General features: G+C 43.7%; 1 protein-coding gene across 10 annotated transcripts in view; it reads left to right on the top strand.

The window, feature by feature from the left end:
- FOXN3 (forkhead box N3) overlaps positions 1-17,111 on the top strand; it is a 390,902-nt gene that overhangs the window by 86,883 nt on the left and 286,908 nt on the right. For 2 of the 10 annotated variants that reach the window (XM_023628247.2, XM_070249752.1), the window contains exon 1: positions 11,815-11,855. The exons of 3 other annotated variants lie outside the window; for them this stretch is intronic. The gene's annotated coding sequence lies outside the window, so the exon portion shown is untranslated. Of the gene's footprint in view, positions 1-10,700; positions 11,000-11,814; positions 11,856-17,111 lie in introns of those variants that run through there. 5 more of the 10 variants (XM_070249753.1, XM_070249747.1, XM_070249746.1 and 2 more) reach the window with 5 other exon arrangements.

Raw genomic sequence — 17,111 nt, 5'->3', positions numbered from 1 at the left:
GGCATGGGGAATGCCTTTCTCCACGAAGCCCATACTTGCATGACAAGATAAAAATATCTCCTGCAATCTGTAACAACGGATCCTTTTGAAATCAAGAAGTAGTTTCTTCAGATTGAAAAATACCATTCACATTAGACGTAAGCAAATGAAGTCCTTGAGGATAATGGTTGGCACTTTAAAATTTTCATTAAAAATTAAATTCTTTCTTCATTCCACAAATATCTAAGTGCCTGTTTTGTGCCACACCCTGGAATAGATACAGCAGTGGACGAAGTAGACAACATCCTTGCCCTCTGGAGGCTGACATGCTAGTGGGGAGATGGACAATGACCAAAATAAATAAGATATGTAATTTGCAAATAGTAGGACATGTACTTTTAAAGGGCCAATTGATAGCAATCATTTTATTTTTGCAATGTGCAAAGCCTATCATTTGGAGCAAGGGAAAGGTCTAAAATCATAAGGTCACAGAATGCGTGGTGTTCCAGATCCTGCTACTCCGTGTGTGGTCCACCGGCCAGCAACATGGACATCCCCTGAGCACTGGCTGGAAATGCAGAACCTCGGCCCCACCCCAGACCTACTGAGTGAGAACCTGCTTCTAACAGGGCCTGCAGGTGACCGTTGGGCACATTCAAGTTTGAGAAGCATTGGTCTAGAGCTGTCTGTAGCTTTGGGTGTGAGAAGCCTGGGAATCTGCTCAAAGCGTGTCCGCTTATGATCTGGGCAACCTTGGGCAGCTCTTCGCTGCCTGTCGGCCTCAGTTTCTTCCTAAGTGAAAGGAGGAGATTAGAATGATGCAGATGTTCTCTGCTCGGCCCCAGCTGAGCTCCTCTGTTTTTCTGAGTGTGTGCCACTGTCAACATCACTTTCCTTACCCATCAGACCAAACTCTGTCTGGGGTTACGTAGGACGGGAAGGTGCATCAGGGAGCTGACGCTCACTCTGGGCTCTGGAATTTCTAGGATGTCTCTTCGTTGTCCTCAGAGAAGGTGTTCTTTCCTCTTAGCAGTGTGTCACAAATATGCAAAGTCTATAAGGTGACGGGACATAGTGCTGCCTTCTCTGTGTGCACATACCATTACTCACCTGCCTTCCGCAGGACGTGGGCTTTTGAGTGGAGCCGCATGCGTGGTGTGGCTCCTTTATAGACCAAGTTCCCATCATCTTTTGCCAGGTCCCTTATAGGCCCAGTGGTTCCAGATGCAGGAAGGCTAGTTGTCTTTGAGAGCACGTGGGAATGTCGCTTTTCAGGATGAGCATCGATATTACATTGTACGACTGGTCCATACTAGGATCGGGCATCATATCCTCCGCCTACCCTCCTGAGACAAAGCACACAGCTCTGTGGCCTAGGTATGGAGCCTGGAGTCTCCATGCTCTAATTTTGGCTTGGCTATTATTAACTTGTGAGGAACTCTGGGCAAATCATTTCACGTGTCTGGATATCAGGCTGCTTATTGATAAAATGGGGTTATAATCATTTCTACTTCACAAGCAGGTTACTGGGCCTTCGTTATATAAATGGTTTTGAGAGCTGTTCTTAAATGTGTGATTTTCAGGCTTAAGTCACTACCTACTAGCATACCTTTTTTTTTTTTTTCAATGAGTGTGAAATCTTTTCCCTCCTTCTGTTCCTTTAATGACTGCGGCATTGATGAGCAGATAGTGGCAAATGCCTATTAATGTTACTCACGGATTACTGTGGGTTAAGAAACAAACGAGGCATTGACCTTTCTTGGCTGTTTCTGAATTAGTCACACGCTTCCCATTATTTGTGTGTGTCAGCAGTCTGACCTAAATAAAGTTAAGGTTGATCTCTTTCAGAATATATTTTGGATTTCTCCTTACAATAAAGTTAAGGCAAGCTGATGTATGGCTTGCAATCAAATCGAAAGACCTTTTCGGCAAAGCCCTTGCTCAACTAGGGAGTTATTATTGAACGTTGGGTTCTGGATGTGGTCAAATTCTCAGATTTCTCAAGTGTTTCCTGGCTGGCTAAGGACGGTAGGAACGAGCATCTTCATTTGTCACTGCCGTTTTCTGTTGGTGCGGCAAACTGATCGCTCGCTGCACTGCATCTTACCTTACCACCTTGGAATTCCAGATCAGCCCAACGCCCGCTGGGGTCGAGTGTTTTCAGATCTTCGCCATTGTGTTGTTAGATGGCCTTCTGGACTTACTTGACCGACTGCTTAATCAGCAGCTGTCTGGCTGCATGAGGCAGGTGGGTTCAGGGCCGGTGTTTCATTAGCTGTGTAATTTTCGGTAACTACAGATTAAAGCAAGCAAGCCAACAACACATAAACAACAGCCATCAAAACTCCCTTGGTCACACCGTGTCTCCAGTCCAATTTAAGCTGCAGAAATAAGATTCGACCATCACAACTTAGCCAAGCAGAAACCATATAGGGGGCTAATTCACAGATCACACATCTTTTCCAGCCCTTTGATGTTCCACCTTATGTTCAATTTCACTGCCCGGGAGGGAGATCATCCTGGACCTCTAGGATGCTTAAAGGCCTGTTGAGGAAGAAAGTGCTTTGTGACAAGTTCGTGTCTGGAACTTTGGAAGCTCCTGGGGTGATTGGAGATTAGATCCAAGAGCTCTGGATGTCCGGTCTCTAGAAGAGCTGGTTGGGATTGAGGAAGTCGTAAGAAGTGGTCCTGCAGGCCGTGGCTGCTGTTGGACGGAGTTTGGTCTGGTAATATTATAATGTGTCATCTTACAGAAAGTTTACACCAAGAAGAGGGTCTCTCCCAAGCAATGTGAAGCCACTCCGCAAAGATTTCCCCCAGACCTGGGGCTTTGATGAGGGTTAAGGCTTTTGGGTGGTGGGAGGAATGGGGTAGAGACATTGACAGCTGGACCAGGTTGTCAGCACTCTCCTCACACAGTGCTGTGGCTCTTTGCCCTGCTCTGGGCCTCTCCAATGCCCCTGAGAGGAGCACCAGTCTACATAAACTGGAGCAGACTGAAGGATTAGTCCATTGTGAGTTATTGCCGGGACAGATCCAGAAGAAATGCTATCATTTTGTTCTCCCAGCTTATCAACAGGTTGGTAAAAGATTGCTCACTTCTGCCACAAGTCTTGCCACCCACTTCCCATTTCCAAATGCATGGGAATCAAAACGTTCAGCATTTGGATCATCCCATGGCATTGTAGCCATCTAGCAAACACATGGGTTGCATTCTCGACACGTGGCTTGGAAAGCGAGCTAGCATAATGCCTCGGATTTCAGTGTTCTGCGGGTTGGTGTCCCCCGAATGCACGTGAGTGGATTAGCAATGCACATGACCACTTGGCTTGTGTATTCCCTGACTGAGTGACCCAGTTAGAGGCCTGGCCCAGGGACAGGATGAGCAAGGCTAGCTGGACATTGTCAGGGAACTCTCCCAGCTGGAGTGTGGGGGCTCCTGCCATCCTAGTCAGGGGTGCAAACAAGTGTCAGAGCAAGGGGGAGAGCCCCTGCTTTTGGTTTGACCCTGGGTCATTTCCTTTCTGGCTACATAGATAAATAGAAGTAAAGAGAAAATCTGATGGACTTGATATGACACCTTGTTTCACAGTGTCGCATATGTCTCTGGAAGCAGCCATTGTGAGTGGTCTTCTGGTTTTTCATCAAACTGTTAACCAAACTTGAAAAATTTAGAAACTCCTTTTTGTATTAATATGCCCCGGGAGGCAAGAGTCATCATTGCATCCTCCTCAGTGACCAGAGCTTAGGAGTGGTCCTGACCTAGTGAAATTCACTTGCTTGTAACTAGTCAGGCTGCAACAGAACTCCAGCCCCTGACTCCGTCTGTCCTACTGTTGTCTCTCAGATGGTGAAGTGGCTGGATCTATAAAACGTGTGGTTGCTATGTATTACTGTTGTCGGTAAGGAGAATTGGAAACATTCTCATTTCTAGATTACCTTTCAAATATTCAAATTCATGCACCAGTAGCATATGGCTAGAACTCTTAGTTTTTCACTCAGATGTCTTCCAGTGTGCTTCATTGAATTCCAAATCCCTATCAGGTTTGAATTTTGAAAATGCCAACTGTATACTAACTAAATGTGAGAAACGAAGAAAACTTTCATAAATGTTTTTTTAAAAAAATAAATGGTGATTTATTTTTCTGCATTCAGATAAACCAGCTGTATGGATTTTTTTCTTTTTCTATTTTGGTTCATTTGCATCTTGATAATATTGAGGGAACAATGTTTCTGGTATCTTCTTAGCTAATTTTCTACAAGACTTTCCACAATAGCAGATTATCAGATATCAAAGGAAAATGGACCCTGGCGGTCTTTCTGGTGACCTCTGCTGGCCAGGAGCCTGGACTTAGCTTTGGGTGGGTGGAGAAGTCTTTGTCATCCTCAGACAGCTGTGTCTGCCGTGTCCTCTCAGCCTGTCCAAAATTTTGGTCCAGAAATTATCTGACTCCGTTTTCTTCCCATTTGGAGTTGTTTTGTTTGTAGGTGTTACTTATGCTTCTTGAACACTTTAGAACTAATAAAGGAGGGCTTTTTCTGCTAGATTTTCCTCAGCTACAGAGAAAATTAGTCTAAATGTGTGTTTTGCATGACCTCAATCAGAGGCATTATCTCTGGAAAGAACCTTGGCTTGGAAGTCAGAAAACCACCCGACAGAGGGAGCCCAGGTTTGGGGCTCTAAGAGCTTCATAAGTCTTGAGATGCCCTCTATGGGAGCCCCTCGCCCCCATTAAACATATTAAAATGCACTACCGTCTACATGACATATAATTTTATACATTGTACATCTTCAAATCTAAGTTACCATTCATTGTCAAATAAAACATTATTTTATGTACCACTAAGAAAAACTACTGCCTGTTATTTTAATTAGATGCACTCATTTCAGAGAGTTCAAATATAGAAAATTGTGCGTTTTAGAATTGGTGGTGGGGCTGGCCCGGTGGCGCAGTGGTTAAGTTTGCACATTCTGCTTTGGCGACCTGGGGTTCATTGGTTTGGATCCTGGGTGTGGACATGGCACCGCTTGGCAAGCCATGCTGTGGCAGGCGTCCCATGTGTAAAGTAGAGGAAGATGGGCACCGATGTTAGCTCAGGGCCAGTCTTCCTCAGCAAAAAGAGGAGGATTGGCAGCAAATGTTAGCTCAGGGTTAATCTTCCTAAAAAAAAAAAAAAAAGCGAATTGGTGAAATACGGTTTAATTATGAGTTGAGTTGCAGTTGGGTTGTCGAGGTGCTAAATTTTGTGGATTTTCTTATGATTTATTTGTAGCTTTTACAAAGCTAAAACACCCATGTACCCATTACCCAACTTTGGCCGAACTCAACATTTTGCTGTTTTTGTTTCAAATATCTTTTAAAAATAAAACCTTGAAGATACCATTGTAGGTCCCTATGTCCCCCTTCTTCAGCCCCACGACTCCTCTCTCCCTTGTGCCCCCACATAACCATCATCTTGAATTTGTGCGTATCATTCCCATGCATGTTTATAAACTGTTACTGTTATCTTTGTATCCGTAAATATATTCAGTGTTTTTAAAACACTGCTAGTTGTCCACCAGTAGCCCTTCCTTGCTTCTTCCTTTCAATAGTAGAACTCCTGAGCTTTAGCTGAGCATGGTCTGCCAGCCATGACTAAGTCCCTAAGCTCAGGCCTGATGGATGAACATGGAAGGCACAGGTACAACATCTGGATTTTACCTTTAAAACGAAGGAGCAAGCCCTTCACATTCTCTTTCTTCCTTGCCTCTGGTTAGGACAGGGACAAGGTGGTAGTGAGCTCCTAAAGCCCATACAAATGTGGAAAACACGCTAGGAGATAGCAGAGCCACAAGACGGAAAAATCCTGGGAGACTGCCTGCAGGGTGGCAGCTGCCCAGCCACATCGCACCCACCCTGCAGCCCCCCCACCAGACTGCCTACCCTCTCAGGCTGTTTCATGAGAAGTAAACGAACAGCCGTGTTTTTATTTAAGTCAGTGTTATTTGATCTCTGTTAAAACAGCTCCCAAAATGTTCTAATAGAAGTGGTTTACGTTCTGATCATGTACATTACTTATTGTATTAAAAACTTCCATTTTTCTTAAGTAGGGAAGGTTCGGGTAAGACACATCGATGCAGTTCATTGCATCCTCAGATTAAAAAAGAAGAAAACCCTACATTTATAACTTCCTCGATGGCTAGGTATTAGTGTCCAGTCCTGGAGTGGACATAACCCCATTGAGGGCACGTGAATTGAGCTCATTGAGTATCTTCCATATAGACATTGAGGAAGTTCATACACACTGAGGACAGCTAGCTGCTCTGTCTCCAACTGGAGACATTTCAGACTGAAAAGGAAAAGTTTCAGTTTCCAGGAGAATTTCGTTCCCAGACCCTGACTGAACATCCATGTGAGCGCCACAAGAGTGAGGCCTCCCAGGTCAATTTCTCTTCTCCGAGAGCTGGCCCCGTAATTCCCCATAGCTGTGCCACAAACAGCAGGATGGCTGCCCCGGGAGAAAGATGACCCTTACTATCTGGCCGGCCTTCTTGCAGCACCATGCCAGGGTACCATGCTGGTTGGAATGCTTGGTTTCTGTAGAGTGGTTAAGTGGCTCAGGGGCTCCGCCCCGAGGGGCAGTGTCTGTGTGAGAGCCACAGGTGGGTAATACTGGGGCACAGGGACCATCTCCAGTTCTTTCCTGTCCTCCTTTGCAGCCTTGATGCTACCTGATAAGAGCACACCCATATCTTGTCTCTGATCTCGAAGGTCATCTTGGCCTCTGGCCGTAAAGGGAGGTCTGATCTTTGGTTTTCCTCTCAAAGGGTGTTTGGAACAGATTGCTGCAAGGCACCTAGCCTCTCCTTTGAATGGGGCTGGTGCCATCAGCTCCGATCATACTGGATACACCTTGACTTTGGGCCTTTTCCCCCTTTGCATTAAGAATTGGGTTGTCAGATGAGTGAGTCTCAGACTTCTGCAGTCTATGCATTGCTGTGATGCAAAAGATCGTGGGGGCCTCTTAGGCCATCTGTGCCGACAACTTCAAAACATGCAACAGAGGCTCCTGGAATGAGTGGGACGGTGAGCGCTGCTCTGGGTGAGACTCAGCAAGCCGAGCTTTGCTCAGTAGTGCCCGTAAATTAAATTCATGGTGGAAAAAAACAAAGCCAAGCAATACAAAATTCCTTCCCTTCACTGGAGGTTGGAAACTCAAGTCTGCAGAATCCTGTGCGGCAAGAAGGAAGAGAGACATCGGTGGCATGCGAAAGGCGGTTTGTGCATTCTCGTCTGATGAGCTGCAGATTTCCTTGGCCAGTTTTTGCGTCCTAAAAAATGAAGATTAGAAGTAAAAATTCCCTTAAAACTAGTTCTCCTATTGATTTGCCTAATAACCAGTTCACCAGAAATTCAATTCCGTTTTGAGTGTTTTTGCATTCATTGCCAGTATCTCAAAAAATTATTTAATTTAAAAATGAAAATTAAACATAAACTAAAATTTATAAACAAGCTAAGTGTACCCTTTGAAGCCTCAAATTTATAAACCTTATAAAACCAAAGAGATGGCAAAAAAAAGAGCAAAGGACATTGCTATGTAAAAACACTCAAAAAGGTTTTAAATTATAGGCAAATTGCTCATTAGGTGGCTGGCTTTAGGCTAATTGACCTAGAGTCAATGGCATCCAGAAGTCGACACTTTTGTGCTCAGGGACACTTTCTGAGGCCTGTTTTCATCTTATTTCAGACAAAATTCTAATCAACTCTCTTATTTGGTTTCCCAGCCCCTGGCATATTAGATGTGAATCAAAACAGGATGGAAACAGCGAGAGCCAGGCCACTCTGCATGGTGAGAAGGCCAGCTGATACCCTGACAGCCAGGGAGGGGCAAGCGGAGGGCAGAGAAAATGAAAATGTAAATACAAGGCTTAGAAAATCGCGGTAGTGTGGGGCCTTTTCCTGTGTGGGTGACCTCTTCCCCCTCCTGCCCCGTGCTTCTGAGAGTGCCTCTGTATCAGAATGTGCATAATGCCAGCCAAGTCATGAAAAATATTTATAACAGGCTAAATCACGTGCTGTGCACTTTGCCCGACTCATTGTTTTCTTATACAGTCCCTTTTAGAATGCTTTTCATCAGAAGGGACCAAATCATTGACTCTTGAGTTGGAGCAGCCATTTGAAGGCACCAAGTGTTCCCCCGGCCCCTATGGGATTTCTCTCCAGAACACCGCCCCCTAAGGATGCCTTCTGCTGCTTCATGAACAGCCCCAAGCCAGCCTAGAACAAATTCAGTCGTCTGGGTAAACTTACTTCTAGGAATCCCTCTTTCACCAAAATGTAGCATGACCAAATCCAGTTGATTCTTGATATCCAGGGTAATGTGAGTAGGAGTTCGTGAATAACCCAAAGCATGATGAAATCCACTTTTGATTATCTGGTGGCTGCAAGTCCAGAATAACTTACTTCCTTAGGGAGGTCTTTTAGTCAGTTTTCCAGAGAAATATTACCAATAGAATATACATACCTGCATACATAGATAGTATATATATATGTATATATATACTAATATATGTATTAAGGAATTGGTTTATGTAATTATGGAGGCTGGGAACTCCCGCAATCTGCTGTCTGCAAGCTGGAGACCCAAGAAGGCTGGTGATGTAGTTCCAGTCTAAGTGCAGGAGAAAACCCGTGTCCCAGCTTGAAAACAGTCAGGCAGAAAGAGTGAATTCTCCCTTACCCGCCATTTGTTCTATTCAGGCCTCCAATGGATTGGATGATGCCCACCCACATTGGGGAAGGCAGTCTGCTTTTTATCGGACTGGGTAGTCCACTGACTCAAATGCTAATCTCATCTAGAAAACACCCTCACAGACACACCCAGAATCATGTTTAACCAAATATTTGAGTACTTTAGATCAAGTAACAGAAGACAAGGGGGTTCTGCCACTTAATGTGTGACCTTGGGCCAGTCACTGACTTTGAGAACCTAAGTGCTCTCTAATGAGAGATGAGATTGGTGATAGTTGCCAGACTAATTCATAGTACAATCTTGTCGTGGTCAAATGGGATGACCTATGTGAAAATGCTTGGTAATACTCAACAACTGTAGATACAGAAATGCAAACTATAAGGAATGATGTTTTTATTGCTGTGGCTCTGCTCCTTAGGTTTGTAAGTACTGGTCAGGATTAGTTAAATGGTGATCTTTACCTGCTCTCCTAATACGCGAAGGCTAGGCTTTGTACTGGACCCTAACAGCGTCTTGAGATTTGACATATCTCTTGAGAAATGACATATCTCAGGGCCGGCCCCATGGCCGAGTGGTTAAGTTCGCGCACTCCGCTTTGATGGCCCAGGGTTTTGCCGGTTCGGATCCTGGGTGCAGACCTAGCACCACTCATCAAGCCATGCTGAGGCAGCAGAGGCAGAAGGACCTACAACTAGAATACACGACTATGTACTGGGAGGCTTTGGGGAGAAGAAGAAAAAAAATTACATGTCTCTTTCACCACTAAGGTGTACATATCTATTTTCTGCTTTGCTTTTTCTTAGGGATGAGTTGATTATTATTATCAGAGTATATAGCCAAGAATGATTCAATTTAGGAAATAACAGGAAAATTTTGCTTATCTTTTGTAAGACTATTTTGCCATAATCCCCGCAAATGAGGTAGTGGTTTCTTTAAAACATGCCAGTTCAGAGTCATGGATCTGCACTTTTAAAGCCTGCAATTGATTGTTTAGTGCGAAAATTGTATTCAAGTGAGGCACACCAGCATGCAAATCTAAAGTATGGCCATTTTCATCTAGATTGAATATTATTAACTAGCCCAAGGGATAGGATGTAATTAAGATTTTGAACAGCTTACTTTTGTCTACAGCGATGTGTAACCCCAATATTTAAATTGGCTTACTGGTTTGAATAATGGAAAGATGGTCCAATGTGCCAGTATCTTCACATTCTGTCCTTTAGGTGTAATAAGAGACTTTTCTCCACCAGTCCAAACATTTGACAAGAGCAGAGATGTGAACTTGTAGCAAATAAGAGAATGTTCAGATTCCAGGACAAACGCATTGTTTTCTGAATGATGGCTGATTTCCACCTTGTTACTCACTCATTCATTCGAATACCTTCTTCCATGAGTTTAGGAACAAAGACCAAGTGGGGACAGATAAAGCTCTTGTTGGGGATTTGTGCTTTTGCCTCATTAGAACTATTGGATTTACAACCTGCTCATGCAGCTCTAGTTGGAAGGAAAAGCAGCTCTTAGCTTGGATCCACTTCAGAAAGTTTGCAAGACCTCCGTCTGCCTTTCGCAGAACTGATAAGGCACGTTGCTGATAGCATCTTTATTCCGGTGCAGTTCCATAACTGTTCTTCTTAGGTGAGACAGGATGCTCACCTTTTTTGTCCTCCCCACACCGTTTTAAAAGAAAGAAACAAAGTTCTCCTTTTCTCCCAGGAGAAGTTAGTGAAAGGATCCGTTGCACAGCTGTACCACCTTAAGCAGATACCCAGCAGGCTAGTTTGGCACACAGCTCATTTCAGCCATCCGTATTTTCTGGTGTACCATATGTATTTAGTACATCATTTGATAATGTTAAAAAATATTAAAGCAGTGTGAGACGAAAGGAGAGAGAAGATGAATGTTAGCATTCCCCTGGGGTTCATGGGTGAAGGAATTAACACAGCGTGGCACTCTACCCTAGCTGTGTTTGTTTCCATGGCAACAGCTACGTACATGTTTCAGACTATCTACAGTGACACAGTTGCAGAAATAGTAGCTTGCAGGTTTCTGATATCGCATCAGTGGACAGGCAGCACGCACTATATTAAGTAAGTGTAAAAGAATTTAAAATGTAGCTCTGATTCAGATGTATATTAGCTCAGCTGAGCCGTGTGTCGGGGGTTTGGCATTCCTCTTCCTCTCGACAGCAAAATCTGGGCAAAGTTGAAAGTTGCAAGATTCCAGTCAAACAATTGTCCTTGCTTGGGTAAATATCATCAAATGAAACAAATGTGAGTGAGTTACAAAGGTAAGAAAATGGCTTTGGCAGGTGACATATTTGAGAAATATATTATTAGGGAAGCTAATTTTTTGGAGGGGGGTAGTGATGGGAAAGGAATGAAAGCTTTGGTTGAAAATAGCTGAGTCTTAAAGCAAATCTAACGTGCAACAGAATCTTTGCTGCTGAGTTGATGGCAAGTAATGTCTTTGAATGTATCGTTGTAGAAATTGCTTTTATATAAAAATGAGCAGGTGAAGAGCAGAAAGGTTGATGGGGTGTGCAGTCAAAGGGAAATTGGGGCTCCGTTGTCTTTTCTGAATGCTTATGTAAATATCTCTCTTCTCGCCGGGATGACCCTGGTTTGTCTTTGACATCAGCTGCTACTTTTTGGTACCATTTGCTGATCTCTGGTTCACGTTATGTGCTCCCACCTTATAGCTCGATAAGACTTGAGTGTTGGTTAGAGAGCTACCGAGTTAAGATGATAGACTTTGTAAGTGTGTGACTTTGCAGCCAAATTGTACAGTAATTTAGGAGGAGAAGTGTTCAAATGAGTGTTTATTTACATGCTAGACCTCTGTGTTTGAATAGCAGCCTAGGTATTAGGTTAATGGATTTCAATGTGCACGTTATGATTGCAGGAGCTTTCAAGCATGTTGTAGTTCAATTTATACTGAGTTTTTAATGTCAAAATATTTTTATTTATGCCCGTTATTCAGTTTAAGCCTGCATTTACCTTATAGTTTTATAATTCATGTGTCAGTGAAGAGAATGTAAAATGGCATGGTAATTTAAGCTAATCTATTTGTTTGAGGAGGATTTGTTTTCTGACCATAGGTGGACTTTGACAGAAAGTGGCATTCTGAGACATGCAACTCTTTTGGTATGTATGAGACTGTCTTTTATGTGCACAGGGAACTATCGACAGCGCCTACTACATGTTGTCCTTCACAGTAATTATTTGATTAGATGTTAAGGGTACAGCTGTGGGGGGGCTCTGGAGCTTCCTGAACCCCTGGGTATGTGGAGGGCTGGACAGATTTTGAATTATTAATCAGGGACTTGACCCCTAGAATGTTCAACACCCTGGTGCATAGATCCAATTTGCATTTCTGAATAAGGTGATCCAAAATGAAACTAATGTTGAAGCTTCCCATTTATACTTATCTGTAGTCTTAGCCACCCAGAGATGGGAAGTGAAGTTTGCGTCTTCTCTGGGGGATTTGTTTTTATGGTGGCTCATACAGATGGCAGCTCCTTTTTCAGAGGAGGATCTCCTCAGACTACTCCCACACTCACCCCTATGGAGTTTCGAGACACAAGCCCGTATTTGGGGGCGAGGGAAGGACAGGCTTGCAGACCCCATCCTCATGCCCTGGCTTGCCTGGCGCCGGCCCTGTGTATCATGGTGGGCAGCTTCTCTCTGTGACAGCTGCAGGAAGCCACCTGTGCTTGGCCCCCCGAGGCAGAGGAACTGAATACCATTGGTATGAGGGTTTACATGACATCCTGCTATTACGTTTGAGGGGCCCTGGAAGGCTTGGGCTCATTAACCTTGGCCTCTGAAAGGAGAAATCAGAAAAGTTTCAATGAACTACTTTGGCTGATGAGTTCGACATTTGTCTGTTTGGGAGTGCTCAAGCAAACCTTTCCAACAGTCAGGACATTTGTATATTTTTTTCATCAACCAGAAATACTTTCCAGTGTTAAAAAAAAACCAAAAAAACCCCCAGTCGATGCCATTTTATTTTAACTTTCTTTCTTGAGAAGAGAAAAAGACTTCAACCTAAATGTAAAGCCCAGGCCGACCCTGTCACTCAAATGTAGAACCCTGGCGGTGCTTATCGGAAACTCCACTGCTTCCATTGGAAGGGCCAGGAAATTCATTTGGAAAAAAATTAATCTGAGGGATTCCCAAATAGTGGCCGCATGGAATAAATAAGAGAAAAATGAAGGTACACACTGATCTTATTACCAATCTTAAATGGTGATAGAATTGCCAGGATCAACTTCCTGAGGCACAGCTCATTTGGAGTCTCCACTGCCAGTAACTTGTGAAGGTTCTTGGTGATCACAGGGTAAACGCCAATCATTAGGCTGGCTTCTAGGGCTTTCCAGCAGTAGTCCCTTTCCAGCCTTCCCTCTCACTCGGTCTTCTCTTCCTTGAGCACTCTGTGGTGTGGCCCTAGGGTACTAAATACTGTGTCCTGGCCATGCCAGGAAGTTTAGAGGCTGTTGCTCTTGATGCTGCCTCTGCCTGGATGCTTTTACTCCCATCTTTGCTTTGTAAAGCCCAGCTTCAACTCCAGTTTCTCCATACATACCTTACAGATCCACCCGGCTCGCCTCCATTGGGATTTCTCCATCTCGCGTGTTCCTGTAACAGTTTCTTTGCCTTCAGTTAGAACACTTATTTCACTATGTTAAGATTAGTTGTGTCTCTCCTTAACTGAGATGTAAGCATATTGGAGACAAAGGACCGTGACTTATGTACTTTGGTAATTTTTGCCATATTAGAACAGTACTTCAAAATGTTGTATTTCACTGAATTCTTAAAACCTTGTAAAAATGTACATTGTTGAACAATCTTCAAAGGCTTATGTTCTGTGCTCAAAGAGAGTCTCTTGGATACTGAGATTCTGAAGGCTGTGTCTGTCATAGCACCAATCTGGACCCATTCAGCCACTTTCAGATGCTTCCAAAATGCTGGCTGTTTGGCATCATCCAAACCCAGAAACCAGGTGACTGGCTGATTTTTTTTCCCATACTTATAGAATCATAAGATTTGAGAGCCAGAAGGAACCTTAGGGAACTGAACTCCTCATATGACAGAAGAAAGAATTGTGAGCCTGAACTGTTAAGTGACTTTTCCAAAGCCACGTGGTTGGTTCGTGACCCAGGTGTGTGGATCCAGCTGATAATATCTCTGTATGGTCCTGTCTACTGAGCCTTCCTGGCAGTGACCTTGGGTTCCACTTAAGACGTCACCAGGCAACTCGAGCTTTTTGCCCCGTGTGGGGATTGGCTGGCTTTCCATACGTAAACACCGTCATCCGCTGGATAGAATTAAAAACAAAAGTGGACTGAGAGTTGAACTCAGGGGGACTGAAAGCAATGTTAACAATTCCTTAGCCCTCGCCTCGCTGAGGATATGGCAGCTGCTGAATTCAGTCAAGTTTTAGACCCTTAAAAAGAGTGGAAAAAAGAAAGCACATACTTTCCAGTGCCCGGGCACCACGTAGCCGGGCCAGCTGGGCGCAGCACCGTGGCAAAAAGATCGCTTCAGTTTCAGAAATATGAGACCCCTGGCTTGCATACAGCGAGGGGAACGTGGCTGCAACTGGACCTGATTTTGTGTTACGTTTCTGGGCTTACTTCGGCCTGCAGTTCTGTCAGACACAGCTCCTGTGGGAAGCCCAGGAGTATCTGAAGAAAGAACCAGCCCTCCAAGTGACATAAGGAGCAAGCTGTGTGTGTGTAGTGTGTAAAGGCCTGCGTCTCAGGTCGACAGGCTTTTTAAGAGGAACTCTTGGTTTTCTATATAAACGTCTACTTCCTCTTGTCCAGAGTTAGCCTGTTAAGGGAATAAAGGCAATTCAGGTTTCCGAGTTGGAAGCCTGATTAATCTCGCTGCCAGTTACATATGGAAATAAATTAGTAAATGGTCCATCTGGGACTAAACTATTGCAGAGATGATAAATTATTGCCATCGTCTCTGTCTGTGTTGCTGAAGACTGAGTTGTGCTCACCAGGAGCTGCTGAAAGATAACTGGATGCTCTGTAGTGGTCAGAGGAATAAAATTTTTTTAAAAATTACAAGTAAAAAAATTGACTTTGAAATGTTTCTTGGGAGAATGGTTTGGTTGATGTCTTAGAACTGCTGTATCTGCAAATATTTAAAATGAGAGTCTCAAGGGCACGAGAAACATTTTACTTTCATATTTTCAAAGGCCAATGTAGTAACAAGTATTAATTAGTACCCAAATGTCTCCACGAGGACGGTAATTCTATACCTCTGTGTAGTATTGCACTTTATAATTTTTATAGCAGCTTCATATCTATTTTCTTATTTAAATTTCAAAGAAGGTGAGGCAAGTTAGTGCCTCTGATTCTTGATTGATGAAAAACCGAGTTTGAGGGGGTTAATTGCCTTGCCCACAATGATTTGGATGGTTCAATGGCAGAGCTGGGATGAGCAGCCAGATAGCGCCAATTCTGAATCCAGCTTTGTTTCCGTCAGAGCCTTGGGTGACATCAAAAACATTTTTCAGTATGCCATCATTCATCTAGCAGCATCAGGAAATAAAGCATTCTCTTTATGTCAGTTTTCTAGAAGCAAAAGCCGTACCTTCTTGATCGTGAAAAGTATTTTTTCTCTAATTGGAGTTGTTAAGCATCGATTTAACGTTTTTTTTTAAATTGAGGTGTAATTGACATATAACATAATATTAGTTCAGGTGTACAACATAAAGATTCAATATTTGTATACATTGGGACATGATCACCACAATAAGTCTAGTTAACATCCATCACCTTACATAGTTAACAAAAATTTTTTTCTTGTGATATAGGAAAATCTATAGAACTTTTAAGATCTGCTCTGGGGCTGGCCCCGTGGCCGAGTGGTTAAGTTCGTGCGCTCCGCTGCAGGCGGCCCGGTGTTTCGTTGGTTTGAATCCTGGGTGCAGACATGGCACTGCTCATTGGGCCACGCTGAGGCAGCATCCCACATGCTACAACTAGAAGGACCCACGATGAAGAATATACAACTATGTACCGGGGGGCTTTGGGGAGAAAAAGGAAAAAAAATAAAATCTTAAAAAAAAAAAAAAGATCTGCTCTTGGGGGCCGACCCCGTGGCCAAATGGTTAAGTTTGTGTGCTCCTCTTTGGTGGCCCAGGGTTTCACCAGTTCGGATCCCGGGCGCGGACATGGCACCCCTCATTAGGCCACATTGAGGCGGTGTCCCACATACCACAACTAGAAGGACCTACAACTAAAATATACAACTATGTACTTAGGGGATTTGGGGAGAAAAATCAGAAAAAGAAAAATCTGCTCTCTTAGCAACTGTCAAATATGCAATACAGTATTATTAACTGTAGTTGCCGTGCTGTACAGTACATCATGACTTACTTATTTCATAGCTGGAGTGTGTGCTTTTGACCCCATTCACCCATTCTCCCTGCCCCTCCTGGCTTAACTTTGTCCTGTGACTAAGGCACACTATATCCACTTGAGTTGTTTTATAAAGCTGAAACCTTAGGTGTCCTCAGGGGCCTTTTAGGTGTGGTAACATTTTGCCCCTTTGCAGAATGGCCCGAGGCTACTGTGACATCCAGATTCTTGTGCCTACTTTAAAATTTTCTTTTGTGTCTTCCTCCTGGGCAAACCTGCAGCAGTTAATTCTTGAAGCCGCTGAGGTGCTCCCCTCTAGAAAATGCAGTTCCAAAAGTACAGAAAAGCAAACTGGATTTAGAAATCTTGAAGTCATCTAGTTTATCAGATGTCAATTTCTAAACATAAGCAATAGGTGCACCTGGGTGGTCTTCACACAAGAAAGAGAAGCCCTAAGCCCCTAGCATTTACCTGTCTGCACTTGGAAGTAACCTTGTCTCACCCATTTCGGCTTTAAGTTTCTCACGCATCAGCCAGACCTGGTTGCTCCATGCACCTGAAGAGCCCTCACGCTTTCTTACCTTTGCATCTTTGCTTCACCTTTTGCTTGCTCCCGCCTGTCAAAATCCTGTCCAGATCTCAAGGCCCGTTATTATTGTCATTGTCTTGATGCCTGCCCGCCCCCAACCCCAACCAGAAACAAACATCTCCTCGGAAACCCTCTAACCACTTGTTAGAGGAAATAACACAGTCTGTCTGTATTTGAGCTGCCTGTGTACGTGCCTTATCTCCCATAGTTGACAATATATTTCTCAAAGGCAGGGATTTCATCATCTTCTCACTCAGATCCTCCCTCCTTCCCTCCCCAATCCTTAGCTCCACACTTTGCCCTTAAGTGGAGCTTCACACGCAGTAGAGTAGGGTAATTTTGTTTACAACAACAGAATAAATGTCTTTGGATGGGTGGATAAATTAATGATCAAAGGTGTATCAGCATGACTTGCAGTGCTTGTTGAAACAG

The sequence above is a fragment of the Equus caballus genome, chromosome 24, assembly GCF_041296265.1.
Source record: "Equus caballus isolate H_3958 breed thoroughbred chromosome 24, TB-T2T, whole genome shotgun sequence".
NCBI lineage: Eukaryota > Metazoa > Chordata > Mammalia > Perissodactyla > Equidae > Equus > Equus caballus.
Note: the sequence above shows the minus strand (reverse complement) of the source record. Positions and strands in the feature narration are given on the sequence as shown.